A 15,875-nucleotide genomic window follows, 5' to 3' on the forward strand; every position below is an offset into this window, starting at 1 on the left:
CAAAATAGATAACATTATCTTCCTCTTTGGAGGATTAGGGATAATGTACATATTAGAAGGATATTATTTGCTAGACTTAATTCAGTAGGATAATTGAGCTGAATAGGGATATTCTCTTAGGCTAACTCTAAACCTGACAAACCTGGCAACTCACCAAAAATTACTTAATAATCTCTTTCATGGAATTCACATCAGGAGTGGAGGAAGAAAATGAGCAGAGCTGGCCCCTGCTCTCAGATCGACTGTCATGCACAGCACAGTTAGGGCCCATGCAGGGACCATCTCTCATCCAGGTGTCGGTGACTTTAGGGAGCAGAAGTTCAGGAGATGGAGAGCTCAGTGTGGGCTGGAGCAGCTGAGACACATGGAGAAACCCTTGGCTGCCTGGAATTAAAAGGCTGTGTTAGTATAAAGTGAGTATAGTCACGGGCTTCTGTTAAAGTTAGGTAGGGGATTAAAATTGATTCCAAAGGCCCCAGGGAGCCATTGACTATTTTAGAGTGAGGACGCAGTGAAATGATGTTTTTGGAAGGTCAGTTTAGCTTCCTCAAGTGTAAGACACTTTTGATTGGGAGGCTGGGGCCCTGGAGGACATTGGACAGACTGTTACAGGAATCAGTTGTAAAGAAGTGCAGGGATATTATGAAAATGAAAGAGAAACTTTTTTTTGTGCTAAAATATATGTAACATAAATGTCACCATTTTAACCATTTCTTAAGGGCACAGTTCAGTGGCATTAAGCACAGTGCATTCACGTCATTCTAGCATCACCACCAGAGGGGAAGCATCGGTAGCGATTCGCCATTGCCATGACATCTGAACGCGTGATCAGCATGCTTGCCTTCTGTATGCTTTGTTTTTGGAACATTTTCTAGTAATTTATTTTATCATAGGTTATCAAGTTTTCAGTTTGCACTGACTTGGTAATTCTTTAAAAAAAAAGCTGGTCCTTTTGTTCAGATGCCTGAGAAGCATTCTGCTGGAGGAATGAGATGGGTGCAGGGTGTGTGGGAAGGAGGAGGTGAGATAGAGCACTGGTGTCCTCTCCCCTCTTCTGCTAGGCAAGATCCTCTTCATTCTCAAAGCTCTGGTCCCAGGTCTTGAGAAGCCGTCTCTGCTCTGCCTCCCCCCAAACTCCCAAGCCTCACCCGAGGTTAATGAGCCTCCATGTGGCCATGTGACCACACTACGGGCAGGTCTCTGTTGCTGCTGTCCTGCACTGTTGTATCTGGCCATCTTAATTAATGGTCCCCTCCCCACAATGGAATATGAGCTCTGAAGTGGAGGCCGTGGCTTTTCATCTCTATGCCTGCATTGCCTCGCACACAGTAGGTGCTCAGTGACTGTTCACACGAATAGAATTGAATTTAGAGAGCAGATTTGGAGAGTGGATGCAGAGGTGATGAATGTGGGAATGAAGACAAAAGAGCATCAGATCTGGTTAGGGAAGGAGGGGGCCATTTACCTGCTATGAGTAAGACATGTGGGGAGGACATGGAAGCCAGGCAGCCTGTGTGGGGAGTGTGCCGGAGAGGCAAAGAGAGAGAGTAAAAGGAAAAGATAGTAGACGGTCTCTGCCTCCCATTCACTCTTAGGCCTTGTACTTCTGCTGAAGCATTCATCATAGTGTCCTCATCAATACTCAGTCATCAAATATACTTTACCCTTTGCCATTCATTTATTCAAGAAATCCCACTAAGGTTGTGCCTAGCTTGTGCTAAAGACTTTGCTTACATTATCCCCAATCCAGGAACATCCTTTCAAGGTAGGTATTATTGTCTTCATTTCATAGAAGAGGCTCAAGAGGTTGAGGTTTTTGCCCAAACTAAGGCAGCTAGTCAGCGGCAGAATCAAGTTTGGGACTTGGAACTTGAATTCCTCCTGCCTTGCACAGGGTCACAGGGCTAGTGCCTAATAAATGTTTTTTGGGTCAATTTCATGAAAACCTGGACCAGGATGGGAAGAAAGAAGAGAGAAGAGGCAGTTTGGGGTTAGGAATTGGCTTGGCCAGTTCAAAGGAAAACTGAGGAGGAACAAGGTTAACGTAGACACCTTGCAGCCTAGAATTGCTGATGTTTGGGCGAAGCAGAGGCTGCATGAACAGAATGTATCTGAGATGGAGGGTGAACAGGTTTGGGGATGCAAGAGAGGACCTTGCTAATTCTGGTGCCAGGGGCACTTTATAAATAGTAACTCTTTTGTAGTCTCTTCTAATTTCTGAGCTGAATGTGACTTTGTGCATCTTCTCTCTTGGGACACAAGGATGATGAAGAATGGGCCTACTCCTTGGCCGGTGGTTCTGTTGATTCTTCTGTAAAACTACATGGCAGAAGTGATATAAGGAGGGCCCAGCTGTGTCTGATGGAGGAGCCTTTGGATGCCCTCATTGCATCTACCGGTGACCCATTACTGCCTTCGGACTTCCTCCCTTCATTTAGTCCTCAGGCTTCCACTTTAGCAGGTGGTCAAAACATGATTGAATTAACCAACATCGGTCTTGGCTATCCTGGGTACATGAAGTAAATATCTAGTGTAAGTTACCTATCACCCCGTCTTTGGGAATGATGGCCCCCAGAGGCCCAGCTGAATGGGCCGGCCAGATCTTGTTTGGATCTCTGACCCAGGACCAGTCTGTCCATGTCACTACTTTGCAGCCAGCTCTCTAATTGTTGTCCATAGTCCATACCATGGCCTCTGGGCCTTACTTGTGTTGGTTTGTGCTCCCTTCCCTACTTCATCTCCTGCCAGCCTCCCCCCTTGCTTCTTCTGTTCTAGCTCCCTCCACTGGCCTCCTTGGTCCTTCACTTTCCAAGTAAATTTCCATCTAAAGCCTTTCACTTTCTGTTTTCTCTTCCTGAATGTTCTTCTGCCATGTATTTGCACATCTGGCTTTTTCACTTCACTCAAATATCAGTTCAAAAGCTCCCTTGTCCCCGCAGGCCTGTGATCACCTGCTCAAAAATAACAATTCCTATTTCTCTTTACACCACTGCTCTGTGCTATTTTCCTTGATAACCTGTCATTGCTGGCATAACATGTGTTTGCTTGCCTTTTCATTGTCTCTCCCCTTCCCAAGAATGCAAATGCCCTGTGAGCAGGAGTTTATCTTGTCCTTTCCTGTCTCCCCACAGCACCCAGAACAATTTTTATCATGTAGTACATGCTCAGTTAGTATTTGTGGAATGAATGAATGGCCGGTGAACAGCTTCTCTCTCAGGAATCTGAACTAAGGACACAGTGACTTTCTTAGTTAGTGACAGGTTCTCGCCCTGCATGGTTAGTTGGGCCAGGGGCTAACAGTCATGTTGGTCACAATCAATATCAAAAGAGAACCTGAGGGGACAGAGCTGAGGTGTCCCTGAAAGGGGAAGAGAAGGTTTTGCTGCTAAGGGGCTTCTGTCTTTCACTTTGTGACCTGATCTTATTTCTATTACTTTTGCCCATTGACTTGTCTGGGTATCTGCATTGGTTTTCTCTTACTGCATAACAAATTATCACAAATTTATCAGCTTCAAACAATACCCACTTATTATCTCACAGTTTTGTCCGTCAGAAGCCCTAGTGGGCTGCCTGGGGGGTCTCACAAGACTGAAATCAAAGTATGTGGTACTGGTTTCCTAGCTGGAGGCCCAAAGGAAGAATTCACATCCAGGCTCATTCAGCTTGTGGGCAACCTTCAGATCCTCACAGTTGTAGGACTGAGGTTCCTACTGCCTTACTGGCTTTTGGCAAGGGTGGCCCGCAGCTCCACTCTCAACTCCTTGCCACGTGGTTCGTCCACGTCAGCCACAAATTGCCTCCGCACGTCGAGTCCTTCCCCCAGGCTCTCTTACTTCCTTTTCTGCTGCCAGCAGGAAAAAAACTTTTCTTTTAAAGGACTCATATGATGAGGTCAAGATAATCTCCTATTAAGTCAGAGTTAACTAGCAGTAACCTTAATGCCATCTGCAGAATCCCTATTGCCTTGTAACTGAACATTGTCAGAGCGTAAGACCAAATCACACTCACAGTCCTAGCATTAGGATAGAAAAGCTTAAGGTACCATTTTAGGATTTTGCCCACCACAGAATCTCTCTTTTTAAAAATCTCCTTTACTTCGTTTGAGGAGTGGGGCTTGAAAGGGGGTAGGGAAGGGTCTGTTGCTAGCAACTAAAGAGCAATGGCCCTAATCCACAGAGGCCTGGCCTTGGGGAATGGAAGAGGGGGTGAGGTGGGGGGGGGGCGGGGGCGGGGACGTGGAACTGCAGTTACAAACTTTGTCTTCGTGACTTCTGCTAAGTTTTGGTTCTTTATTTTTCCTCTGGAATAGGGTTCAGAATATAGAGATGTGAAAGATTAGACCATCTGCCATACTTCAGATGCCAAAAATAATGAAAATAGCCTCTTGCCTCTAAACGCTCTGGTAGAAAACTTTTTTTCTTTAAATGCCTTCCCTTGCAGATCACTCTCCAAGTGAGATCATTGGTGATCCTGAGCCTTTTCCCATGACTTAATTGATGAGGAGAGGACCGCCCAGCGAAATCTCACAGAAGAGTTCTGGGGTAATTGGCTTAAAGCCTCCAGGCTCTTGTTGAAATGAGTGATTTTGGTTAACCCACACCATGAAGCCGAAAAGCTATTATGTATGTATCTTTTCATCCTGAGGTATTATCAAGAAATTCCATAGAGAAGGGAATAAACTATATTTGGGGATGAAAAAAAAGTTTTAAAGAAAAAGGCAAGAAAAACTCTGTTTCCTACAGATATAAATCAGAGCAAGTTTTAAAGCCTTTGGTGACTCCAAGCGAGGTCACCGACCAAATCTGCTGATGGAGGCTGGGTGAAACAAAAACGGTTACATTTTTACTAGTTTTTTCCTACTGCTGCTGTTAGCTCTTCCATTTACCCAATGTAACACAATTTTCCAGAACGCTGTAGGAAATCAGAGATATGGAATTGCTATCCAGTTCACTGCCCGGCTTCAAAAAATGTATAGTAGTAATTGAGTGTCAAAACATAGCATGTGGTAAGCTGCGGGGGGTGGGGAGGGTGGGCACTGAGAGGGGAAGCTTACTATGTCAAAATTGCCAGCAGATTGAAAGATTGTGAGATTATAGAATCAGAGAGGCTCAGAGTTGCAGGGGGCCTCACCCCTCATAGCCCAGGCCAGCCCTTATTTGATGCACAGACCAACCCAATAGCACCGGACAGCAGGACAGCAGCACTGCTTGATCCTACTCTTTAGAAAGAGTGAGAAGAAACAAGGAAGCAGTAACTCTGAATGAAGATAAGGAGTCCTAGACCTTGGGTTGTGCCTGCTGCTGCTGCTGGTGGACCTGACACTTTTGAGCCTCAGGGTCAGTTGGAGATCACGACACCTAGTTAGCAGGGTTGTTTTAGAATTAAATAATATGCATGTGTAAACTTTGCAAATCATCAAGCAATTAATTGTAGGTTATTAGTACTATTAATAGGAAGGCATTGAGACTTTCACCTGGGATGGTGGATGGTCAGTTCCCAAAGAAAAGGGATGTGGGGCCAAAGACAGAAATGCAAAGAAATGCAGGGAAAGGCATTGTTTTCAAGGCCAATAACTGTAATACTAGGAGCTTGAAGCTGCTTTAAAAAAGGGAGGAGGGGACAGCTACTGTGTAGGGCAGAAGCCTCAGGCTCAAGACAGAAAGCCCGCACTCTTTAAGTGTCCGTAGGTACAGCAGTTGAGTTCTCAGTCATGCAGCCTGAGAGCAGAGCTCTAAGGAGCTACTCACCAGGATCCAGGAGAAACTAGATGCCAAGGCTGAGTCTGAGGACCTGAGGGGTCAAGAGCCCGCCCTGAAGCTTCTCGCGGCGCGTGGAAGGCAGAGGGCTGCCACAGCCCTTAAATGAAATGAAGGCAGTTGCAGTAGGCATTGGGAAGCTGTATCCAGGTGTTTCATGATGCTTGTTGACGTCTTCAAAGCATCCATCTCTGGCTGACACAGCTTCCTCTCTTGGGTGACACTTTCCCTGTGCAGATATAGGATTGAAAGATAGAAAGCTGAACTCTTGGCTTTGGCAAAAACAGGATTAAATGTATTCATTCATTTCTGTATTCAACAAACAATTATGGATGCCTGCTCTTGCTCACCCCTGTTCCCATAGAATTCTCCTGGGGATTCAGAGATACAGCCTAGTGGGAGTCAGATAGGAGCACATTGGTGCTGGGTTGGAAGCTGGTGTAGCTTTTTTTTTTTTCTTTCTGTCCAGAGTGCTCTCAGCCAACCATGATTTCATACAGTTACCATTGCTGCTAATTCCTATCCCTAAGAATCCCTAAGATCCTGCTCCAGTCTTGCTTTCTCTCCTCTCCCGTCAAGTTTTAGGTTGAGCCCTGCTTCCCCTCGAAAGCCTCACCAAATCTCATGCACCTGGGTATCCACTTCCTTGTTGTCTGTGCCCCACATTTACTGTCTCATTATTCCATTCCTGTTTGCTTTGTCCTTTTCAGCAGTGCCCGTTGACTTGAACCTAGAGGTCATCATGTCTGGGTCTGTGTGACCACTTCAAGGGGGCATGTTTAAACTCCTTGCTCCCTGGCTTCTCTCTGTTCATGGCTTCCCCACAGAGTGGGCACATCATTGTTGCTGCCAAGTGGTGTGGACTCAGCAGAAGCGGCATCTGGGTTGTTGGTGGGAACATACATCAGGCAGCGCTGAGGGTAAGAGGTGGGCTGGTAGGAAGAGTAGGTACTGGGAGGTACTCCAGACAGCACCGTGAGCCAGCATTTAAGGGCCATGAAGAACTGGGTCCCCACTAATGAAGGCATGGGGAACCAAGAATAGGCAGCTCAGACAATTATCACGTAGTGCTTATGAAGACCGAACCATTTTTTATGTTGAGTGACACTCAGCCCAGTGTATCTTAAAGGCGTTATACAGTCTCGGGCATTCTGGTTGCCCCTGAAGAAAGAAGCCACTGGTTGTTGCCACATAGATGAACCCGGAGGCATTCTGAGACCTTAGTCCTAGCCTGGGGAAAGAGAGAGCAGCTGGGACTGGGTAAAACCAGGACAGGAAGTTCAAGATTTCAAGGTAGTATGAGCAGTTAGATTGCAGTACCTGGTGGCCTGTCCAGGGTCGAGCAGTTCTGCAGTTAGTGGGTGGGGTTAAGAGGTCCTGCCTTCCAAGGGAGGGACTGGCAAAGCTGTCAAGTAGGCTGTGGCCTAGGGGAGGGCACAACTTCTAAGAGAAAACTAGATATTGAACCATGGGTGCACAGAGCCAACTAAGCGATGAGGTCGGGGTAGGGGGGAACTACCTGCAATTGCACGTGTTCTTGTTCATTGAGGCAGCCTGGATCCTGGGCATGTGGTCAGGGTCCCCATGCACTCAAATTGTATAACTTGAATAAGTTTAATAAAGGGTGTATTTAAAAGAAGTAAGCAAGCTAAGTATACACTCTATCCTTGGGCCGATAACCTTGGGGTGCTATTACCAAATCCTAGATCTGAGTGGTTATTGAATTCCAGACAGGCAAAGTTGTGTGAGGAGGGCCACACAATCAACAGAGCCTTTGGTCATGGTGACTCCACAGCAAGGGAATCGGGAAATCACTACCCTAAGCTCCTCCCTCTCTTCGGTCTTCTGGGGGGCACTTTCCATTGGTCTAACTTAAAATGAAGGCAGAAGGCAAGTGTGCTCACTGATGCCGCCACTCCTGTGCAGGGAGCAGGGTGGGGAAGGCAGAGACAGGGCTGGAGGGGCGAGCACGGGGCTTTCGCAACATAACGAATTCTCAGCCTTTCCTTCTGGTGAGACTGACCCTGCTGACATCCAGCCTGCCCTAGTGAGGCTGAGTTCAGGACTCCAGTGAGGTGAGCCTCAGGCTAAAAGCCTCTGTTGCTTAGAGCAGACAGGAGCTGAGAAAAGCAGGGCCTGGAACTGTGTCTTTAAAATAACAGCTTGTTCCATGCATACGGAGACCATATGTCCTCAATTTTCCAGGACAGTCTCAATTTCAAATATTCTGTCCCATTCTGCCCATAAGAATACCGGCGCTTAGAAGATCACGTGTGCCAGTTTTTGATTCAGAAAATGTGGTCACTGTACCCCTACACCACAACAAATGCCATATGGTTTAGAGAGCTAATTTTTTTAATGGTATACTTATCCCAATTGTTGAGAAAAGACAATTTTCTGCCTATTGAAGCAATTGAAGAAATTATCAGTGACAAGTTTGATGGGTTAAATTACATTTAAAATAACCCATCTCTTTTTTGTACGAAGAAAATCAACAAAACTAAAAAGCAGAAAAGAAAAGCAACAGATTCGGGAGCTAGTTGCAATAAACATAACAGGCTAAGAACTTAATATTCAGACACTGTGGGAGAGTTTTCTGTAAACCCTGAAGGTGCAGTGAAGACTTCCTGGGACAGATGGTCGAAGGACATGAATAGATAATTCGCACAAGAGAAACATTTGCCGAAAACAAATCCCAGGGAGGTAATTGAATACATTCAAGTTAAAACAACTGCAACTTACAATATCGCACCTATTCCTTTATCAAAAATAAATAAAAGTGTAAAATATAACACAGGCAGGGCTTTGTGGAAATAGATATATTCATACATTGCAGAAGTCATTATAAATTATCTTTTTTTTCTCCTAGAGAACAGTGTGATGGTACGTAAAATAGCTCACAAAAGCAATCCTTTAGTTTGACTCAGCAGTTCCCCTTAGGGATATATTTCCCAAGGAAATAACATTAGGGAAAAGGAATAAATATAAATACAGTTTTACCTACGCTGAAACAACCCAAATTACCAATAATTGTATGATGACTGAAATACATTATAATCGCCTAGGATAAATAAGTATTATAATACCATTATCATATCAAATACGTTCACTTTGTAAGTAGGGAAGGTATTGCAGAATGTTAAGTGACAAGAGTGCAGGGAACCTCTGCGGCAGTGATGACTGTGTTCGGGTGAAAGCTACTTTTGTCCAGCCAGAAGGATCGGATGAGAGTCTCAACTGCACAGGGCACCGGTTTCCTACGGGGAGAGTGGCTTCGATCCGTGGTTTCTGGTTCATTGTTTCGTTATTGTTGATTTCAGACATTGTAAATGTAGCCACGCTTTTTATAAAAGTGAGAAGTGAAAGAACGTGGCTCCGCCCCCTATAGGCCTGTAGGCTGTCTCAGGGCTGAGTGCTGCTTGCTTTAGACAGATCTCCGTGCCGCACCGGGAGTTGCTTCCAGCTGAGCATTGTGTTCGCTGGCTGGGGCACCCTCTGTCCTCTGTCTCTTTTCTCTGTGTCCTAAATGTGACCCACGAATGCCCAGGCACCTGGTTCTAACAGGTGATAAGGTTCCATGTGTCACTCACATTCTCAAATGTAGCACTTTATGCTCCACTGTGAAATCCCTTCATTTCCATCCACAAAAGGATCAATCTAGTTAACTCGCCCACAACTGCAGGGGAAGAGCCAATATAATCTCGAATGCATATTTTTGTGTGTGGTATTTTTAAAGCCTTAAATGCTAGTATGTTAAAAATAAAAGTAGGAGAGGGAGCGAGTTCTTTGCGCCTTACCCCGTGTCCCTCCTATAAACATGCAGGCATTGAGAACTGGTGTGCTAAGCTGACTTTTGGATCTTGGTCATACCTGATGTCCCCAGCAGGGAGACAGGGCCAGGACGCACTGCTAAACCCCGAGCCTGCAGACAGTGTCCCAGTCTGTCCGGGTGCATTGATGTGCTCTGAGAAATCCAGGTCCCACTGGTATCTTGCTTCCTGGGGCAGCAGCTCCCTTAAAGGTATGTAATCAGCACTTGTATGCAGCCCCTTGAGAGTGTTTGTGTAATTCTGCATTTCATTCTCTGTGTGACCTCAGGCAAAGCACTTGACACCTGGATTTTCATAGTAGAAAACACCTGAGGACAGCTTGTGTGACTGCTCTGAGCTCAGTCACTGGCCCTGGAAATAAATAGCATGTATAGTATTAAAATTGATAGAAGGAAAAGAAAAAGCCAGAGAGAAAGGATAGAAACTGAGTTGGGTTCCAGGTACCCATCACGAAGACCACTCTCAGTGTTGGGGAATGAACATAGTTGTTTGGTTTGGGTTTGGGATTTTTTTTCCCCTTAAAAAATACCCATTTAATATTTTACAGTTCTGTCAGATGCCTGATGTGGGGCTCACTAGGCTTAAATCAGTGTATCAACAGTACTGTGTGTCTTTCCAGAGGCTGTTGGGGAGAATCCACTCTTGCCTTGCCCATTGTTTTCTACAGGCTGCCCGCATTTCTTGCCCTGGGGCCCCTTTCCCCGTCTTCTAAACTAGCAGCATCTCTCTCTCTCTCTCTGTCTCTCTCTCTCTTCCCCCTCCCCCTCTCCCTCTCTCCCTGCTCTCTCTCACCCTCCTTTACTTACAAGCACCCTTGTCAACCCAACTGGGTAATCCAGGATACTCGCCCCCATTTTGAGATCTTTAACTAAGTCATATCTGCAAAATCCATTGTGCTATGTAAAATTACATCTTTGAGGGGCCATTATTCTGCCTACTACAGCTTTGGTACAAATCACTTTTTTTTTCATTTTATTTATTTTTCAGTTACAGTTGACATACAGTATTATATTAGTTTCAGGTATGCAGCATAGTGATTAGACCTTTATATAACTTATAACGAGATCAGCCCAATAAGTCTAGTAACTACCTAACATCATACATAGTTACTACAATATTATTGACTATATTCCCTATGCTGTACTTTATAATCTCATGACTACATTGTAATTGCCAGTTTGTATTTTTTATACAATTTGTATTTGTATCTCTTCACCTCTTTCATCCAGTACCCCACCCTTTTCCCATCAGGCAGCCATCAATTTGTTCTCTCTATCTATGAGTTTGTTTCTGTTTTGTTGTTCATTTATTTTGTTTTTAGATTCTACATATGAGTGAAATTATATTGTATTTGACTTTCTCTGTCTGACTGACTTCAATGTTGTCACAAGGGGTAATATTTCATTTTTTATGGCTGAGTAATATTGCACTTTATATATGTACCACCTCATCTTTATCCATTCATCCATCAGTGGACACATTGGTTGCTTCCATATCTTGGCTATTGTAAATAATGCTACAGTGAACATAGGGCTGCACATATATTTTCAAATTAGTGTTTTGGACTTCTGCAGATAAGTACCCAGGAGTAGGATGGCTGGGTCATATGGTGGTTCTGTTTTTAATTTTTGAGGAAACTCCATACTCTTTTTCCATAGTGACTGCACCAGTCTGCATTCCCACCAGCAGTGCACAAGGGTTCTCTTTTCTCCACATCCTCCTCAGCACTTGTTGTTAGTTGATTTATTAATGGTAGCCATTCTGACAGGTGGGAGGTGGTATCTCATTGTGGCTTTAATTTGCATTTCCCTGATGATTAGTGATGTTGAGTATCTTCATATATCTATTGGCCATTTTTGGAGAAATGTTTATTCAGGTTTTCTGCCCATTTTTTAATTGGATTATTTATTTTAATGCTGTTAAGTTATATGAGTTCCTTACATATTATGGATATTAACCATTTGTTGGATGTATCATTGACGAATATCTTCTCCCATTCACTGGGTTGTCTTTTCATTTTGTTGACTCTTTCCTTCCTGTGCAGAAACTTTTCAGTTTGATGTCATCCAATTTATTTATTTTTTATTTTGTTTCCTTTGCCCAAGGAGACATATCCAAAAACCAAATTATTACTAAGAGTGATGTCAAAGAGTTTATTGGTTGTGTTTTCTTCTAGGAGTTTTATGTCCATCAGTATTTGTGTTACATATTTATTTATTTTTAGAGAGGGGAAGGGAGGGAGAAAGAAAGGGAGAGAAACATCAATGTGTGGTTGCCTCTTGAGCACCCCCCACAGGGGACCTGGCTTGCAACCCAGGCATGTGTTCTGACTGGGAATAGAACCTGTGACCCTTTGGTTCACAGGCCAGCGCTCAATCCACTGAGCTAGACCAGCCTGGGCAAGAGTTATATCCTCTTGCTGGCTCAATCCCTTTAACATTATGAAATGCCCTTCTTTATATCCTGTTAGGGCTTTTGTTTTAAAGTCTAGTTGGTCTGATGTAAGTATTGGTACCCTAGCTTTGAAAAAATTTCCATTTGCATGAAACACCTTTCTCTAGCCCTTTACTTTCAGTCTGTATGTGTCTTGATCTGAAGTGGGTCTTTGTAGGCAGCATATGTATGGATCTTGTTTTTTTTTCATGGATAAAATACTATTTTTAAGTATATTTTATTGACTATGCTATTACAGTTGTCCAATTTTTTTCTCCTCTATAACCTCCTCTGCCTTGTACCCTACCACCCTCCAGCATTCCACCCCTTACCCCTTAGTTCATGTCCATGGGTCATACATATAAGTTCTTCGGCTTCTCCATTTCCTCTACTATTCTTAACCTCTCCCCTATCTATTTTGTGACTAACCAATTATGCTTCATATTTCCTGTACCTTTTCCCCCATTCTCCTCCCTCCCTCTCCCCACTGATAACCCTCCATATGATATCCATTTCTGTGATTCTGTTCCTGTTCTAGTTGTTTGCTTAGTTTTTGTTTTTTAGGTTTGGTTGTTGATAGTTGAGTTTGTTGTCATTTTACTGTTCATAGTTTTTTATCTTCTTTTTCTTAGATAAATCCCTTTAACATTTCATATAATAAGGCCTTAGAGATGATGAACTCCTTTAACTTGACCTTCTTTGGGAAGCACTTTATCTGCCCTTCCATTCTAAATGAAAGCTTTTCTGGATAGAGTAATCTTGGATGTAGGTCCTTGCTTTTCATGACTTGGAATACTTCTTTCCAGCCCCTTCTTTCCTGCAAAGTTTCTTTTGAGAAATCAGCTGATATTCTTAAGGGAATTTCATTGTAGGTAACTCTCTCTTTTCCTCTTGCTGCTTTTAAGATTCTCTCCTTATCTTTAATCTCAAGTAACTTAATTATGATGTGTCTTGGTGTGTTCCTCCTTGGGTCCAATTTCTTTGGGACTCTCTGGGCTTTCTGGGCTTCCTGGACTTCCTGGAAGTCTATATCCTTAGCCAGATTGGGGAATTTCTCCTTCATTATTTTTTCAAATAAGTTCTCAATTTCTTGCTCTTCTTCTTCTCCTCCTTTCACCCCTATGATTCGGAAGTTAGAATGTTTAAAGTTGTCTCAGAGGTTCCTCAGCCTCTCTTCATTTTTGTGAATTCTTGTTTCTTCACTCTGTTCTGATCAGATGTTTATTTCTTCCTTTTGTTCAAAATGGATTTGAGTCCCAGTTTCCTTTGCTTCACTGTTGGTTCCCTGTATATTTTCCTTTATTTCACCTTGCATAGCCTTCATTTCTTCCTTCATTTTGCTACCAAACTCAGTCATTTCTGTGAGCATCCTAATTACCTGTGTTTTGAACTCTGCATCTGCCTATCTGTCTATCTCCTTGTCGCTTAGTTCTTCTTTTGGAGTTTCAATCTGTTCTTTCTTTTGGGCCATATTTCTTTGTCTCAGCACACCTGTTATTTTATAAGGGCCGGAGCCTTATGTATTCATCAGGGTGGGGCAAACCTACTTCGCTGCATTGTGGAGCTGTATGTGGGGGTGGGGTCCAAGAGGGAATGATGTCTCTTGCTAGTTTTCTTGGCTCTCGCCCCACTTTCTGTCACTTCCCACAAGTGGATTGTGCCCTTTCAGGTGCTAATCCCCAGGTGGGTGGGTTTATGTATGTTCTAGGACCCTGAGGGTCTCTCCCATGGACTCCTCTGTGAGACTGGGAGTTTCTCCCACTGCCATAATTCCCACAGGTTTTTACAGCCAGAGGTTTTGAGGCTTTATTTCCCTGCACTGGAACCCTGGGTTGTGCAGTTTGTCTCACTCCCTAGTTGTCCCTCCCAGCTTACCCACACGCAAATGTGGGACTGCCCACTTCTTCAGCAGCTGCCTTGCCCTCCCAGTCCTCCTCCTTGCCATACATCCTCTCTGCTCTGGCTGCCTGCTTCTGCCCCTCCTGCTGGTCTGGATGAATGTCTCTTCTTTAACTCCTTGGTTGTCCAACTTCCATGCAGTTTAATTTTCTGGCGGTTCTGGTTGTTTTTTAAATTGGTTGTTATCCTTCCTTTGGTTGTGTGAAGAAGTGAAGCATTTTTACCTACACCTCACTCTTAGCCAGAGCTCTGGATCTTGTTTTTGTATCCATTCAGTCACTCTGTTCTTTTTTATTGAAATATTTAGTCCATTTACATTTAAGGTGATTACTGATAGGTATGTAGTTATTGCCATTTTATTCACTGTTTTTCTGGTTATTTTTGTAGTATTTCTCTGTTCCTATATTATTCTCTTGCTTTCTTCTATATTATACTGATGACTTTCTATAGTGTTATGTTTGGATTCCTTTTTCCTTATTTCTTATACATCTCTTCTAGATTTTTGTATGTGGTTACCATGTGCTTCCTATATACAAGCTATGTTTATAGCAGTCCATTTTAAGATTACGGTTGCTTAAGTTTGAACACATTCTAAAATCAGTACCATTTTACTCACCCCTTCATGTTCTTTTTGTCACTTTTCTCTTTTATGCATTGTATGTAGCCCATAATTTATTGTTGTAGTTACATACCTTCCTATTTTTGCCTTTTAACCTTTGTACTAGCTTTATAGGTGGTTGATCCACTGCTTTTATTATGTGTTTGTCTTTGTCAGTGGGAATTCTTATTTTTGTTTTATTTTATTATTCATATTTTTCATCTTTTTTTATTCTTAAAGAAATCCCTTTAACATTTCTTATAATACTTATTTGGTGGTGGTAAACTCCTTTAGCTTTTTCTTGTCTGGAAAGCTCTTTATCTGTCCTTCAATTTAAATGAAAAGCATTCAGGCCTTGCTGAGTAGAGTAATCCTCGTTGTACGTGCTTGTTTTTTATCACTTTGAATATTTCATGCCAATCTCTTCTGGCCTGAAATGTTTCTGTTGAGAAATCAGCTGACAGTCCTTTGGGAGCTTCCTTGTAGGTAACTAGCTGCTTTTCTCTTGCTGCTTTTAATATTCTCTCTTTGTCTTTAATCTTTGGTGTTTTAATTATGATGTGTCTTGATGTGGGCCTCTTTAGATTTACTTTGTTTGATACTATCTACACTTCCTAGACTTGTATATTTATTCCCTTGCTGGGTTAGGGAAGTTTTCAGTCATTATTTCTTCAAATAGGTTTTCAATTCCTTACTTTTGCTCTTCTCCTTTTGGTACCCCTGTGATGCAAATGTTGATAACTTTGATGTTGTCCCAGAGGTCCCTTAAACTATCCTCAGTTTTTTTCAGTTCTTTTCTTTTTGCTGCTCTGATTGTTTTCTGCTACCTTATCTTCCCAATCACTGATTCAATCCTCTGCCTCTTTCATCTGATCTTGATGGTCTGTAATCTATTTTTCATTTCCATTACTCTGTTCTTCATTTCTGACTGGCTCTTTTTTATGTTTTCTATCTCTTTATTGAAGTTTTCACTGAATTCTTCTATTCTTTCCCTCAGTTCATTGAACATTCTTATAACCTGTGTTTTGAACTGTTTCTGGTAGATTGCTTGTCTCTGTTTCATTTAGTTCTTTTTCTGGATTTTTTTCCTGTTCTTTAATTTGGAGCATGTTACTTTGTCTCCTTATTTTGGCTGTCTTCCTTTGTTTGTTTCTATGTATTAGGTAGATCTGCTACATCTCCTAGTCCTGGATGAGTAGCCTTATGTAGTGGGTGTCCTGTAGGGCCCAGTGGTGCAGTCTTTCTGGTCACTTGATTGGGTGCTTCTTGGGTGTCTTTTGTTTGAGTTGTGTGTGCCCTTCTGTTGTGGTTGAGCTTTGATTGCTTTTGGCACATCAGTGGGTGGGGTTGTGCCTCAAG

The 15,875-nt window shown here is 43.0% G+C and overlaps 1 protein-coding gene across 2 annotated transcripts in view; it reads left to right on the forward strand.

The window, feature by feature from the left end:
- Positions 1 to 15,875, forward strand: part of PARVA (parvin alpha) — a 156,282-nt gene that overhangs the window by 58,677 nt on the left and 81,730 nt on the right. The gene's annotated exons all lie outside the window — the stretch shown is intronic.

Source organism: Phyllostomus discolor, chromosome 6 (genome assembly GCF_004126475.2).
Source record: "Phyllostomus discolor isolate MPI-MPIP mPhyDis1 chromosome 6, mPhyDis1.pri.v3, whole genome shotgun sequence".
NCBI lineage: Eukaryota > Metazoa > Chordata > Mammalia > Chiroptera > Phyllostomidae > Phyllostomus > Phyllostomus discolor.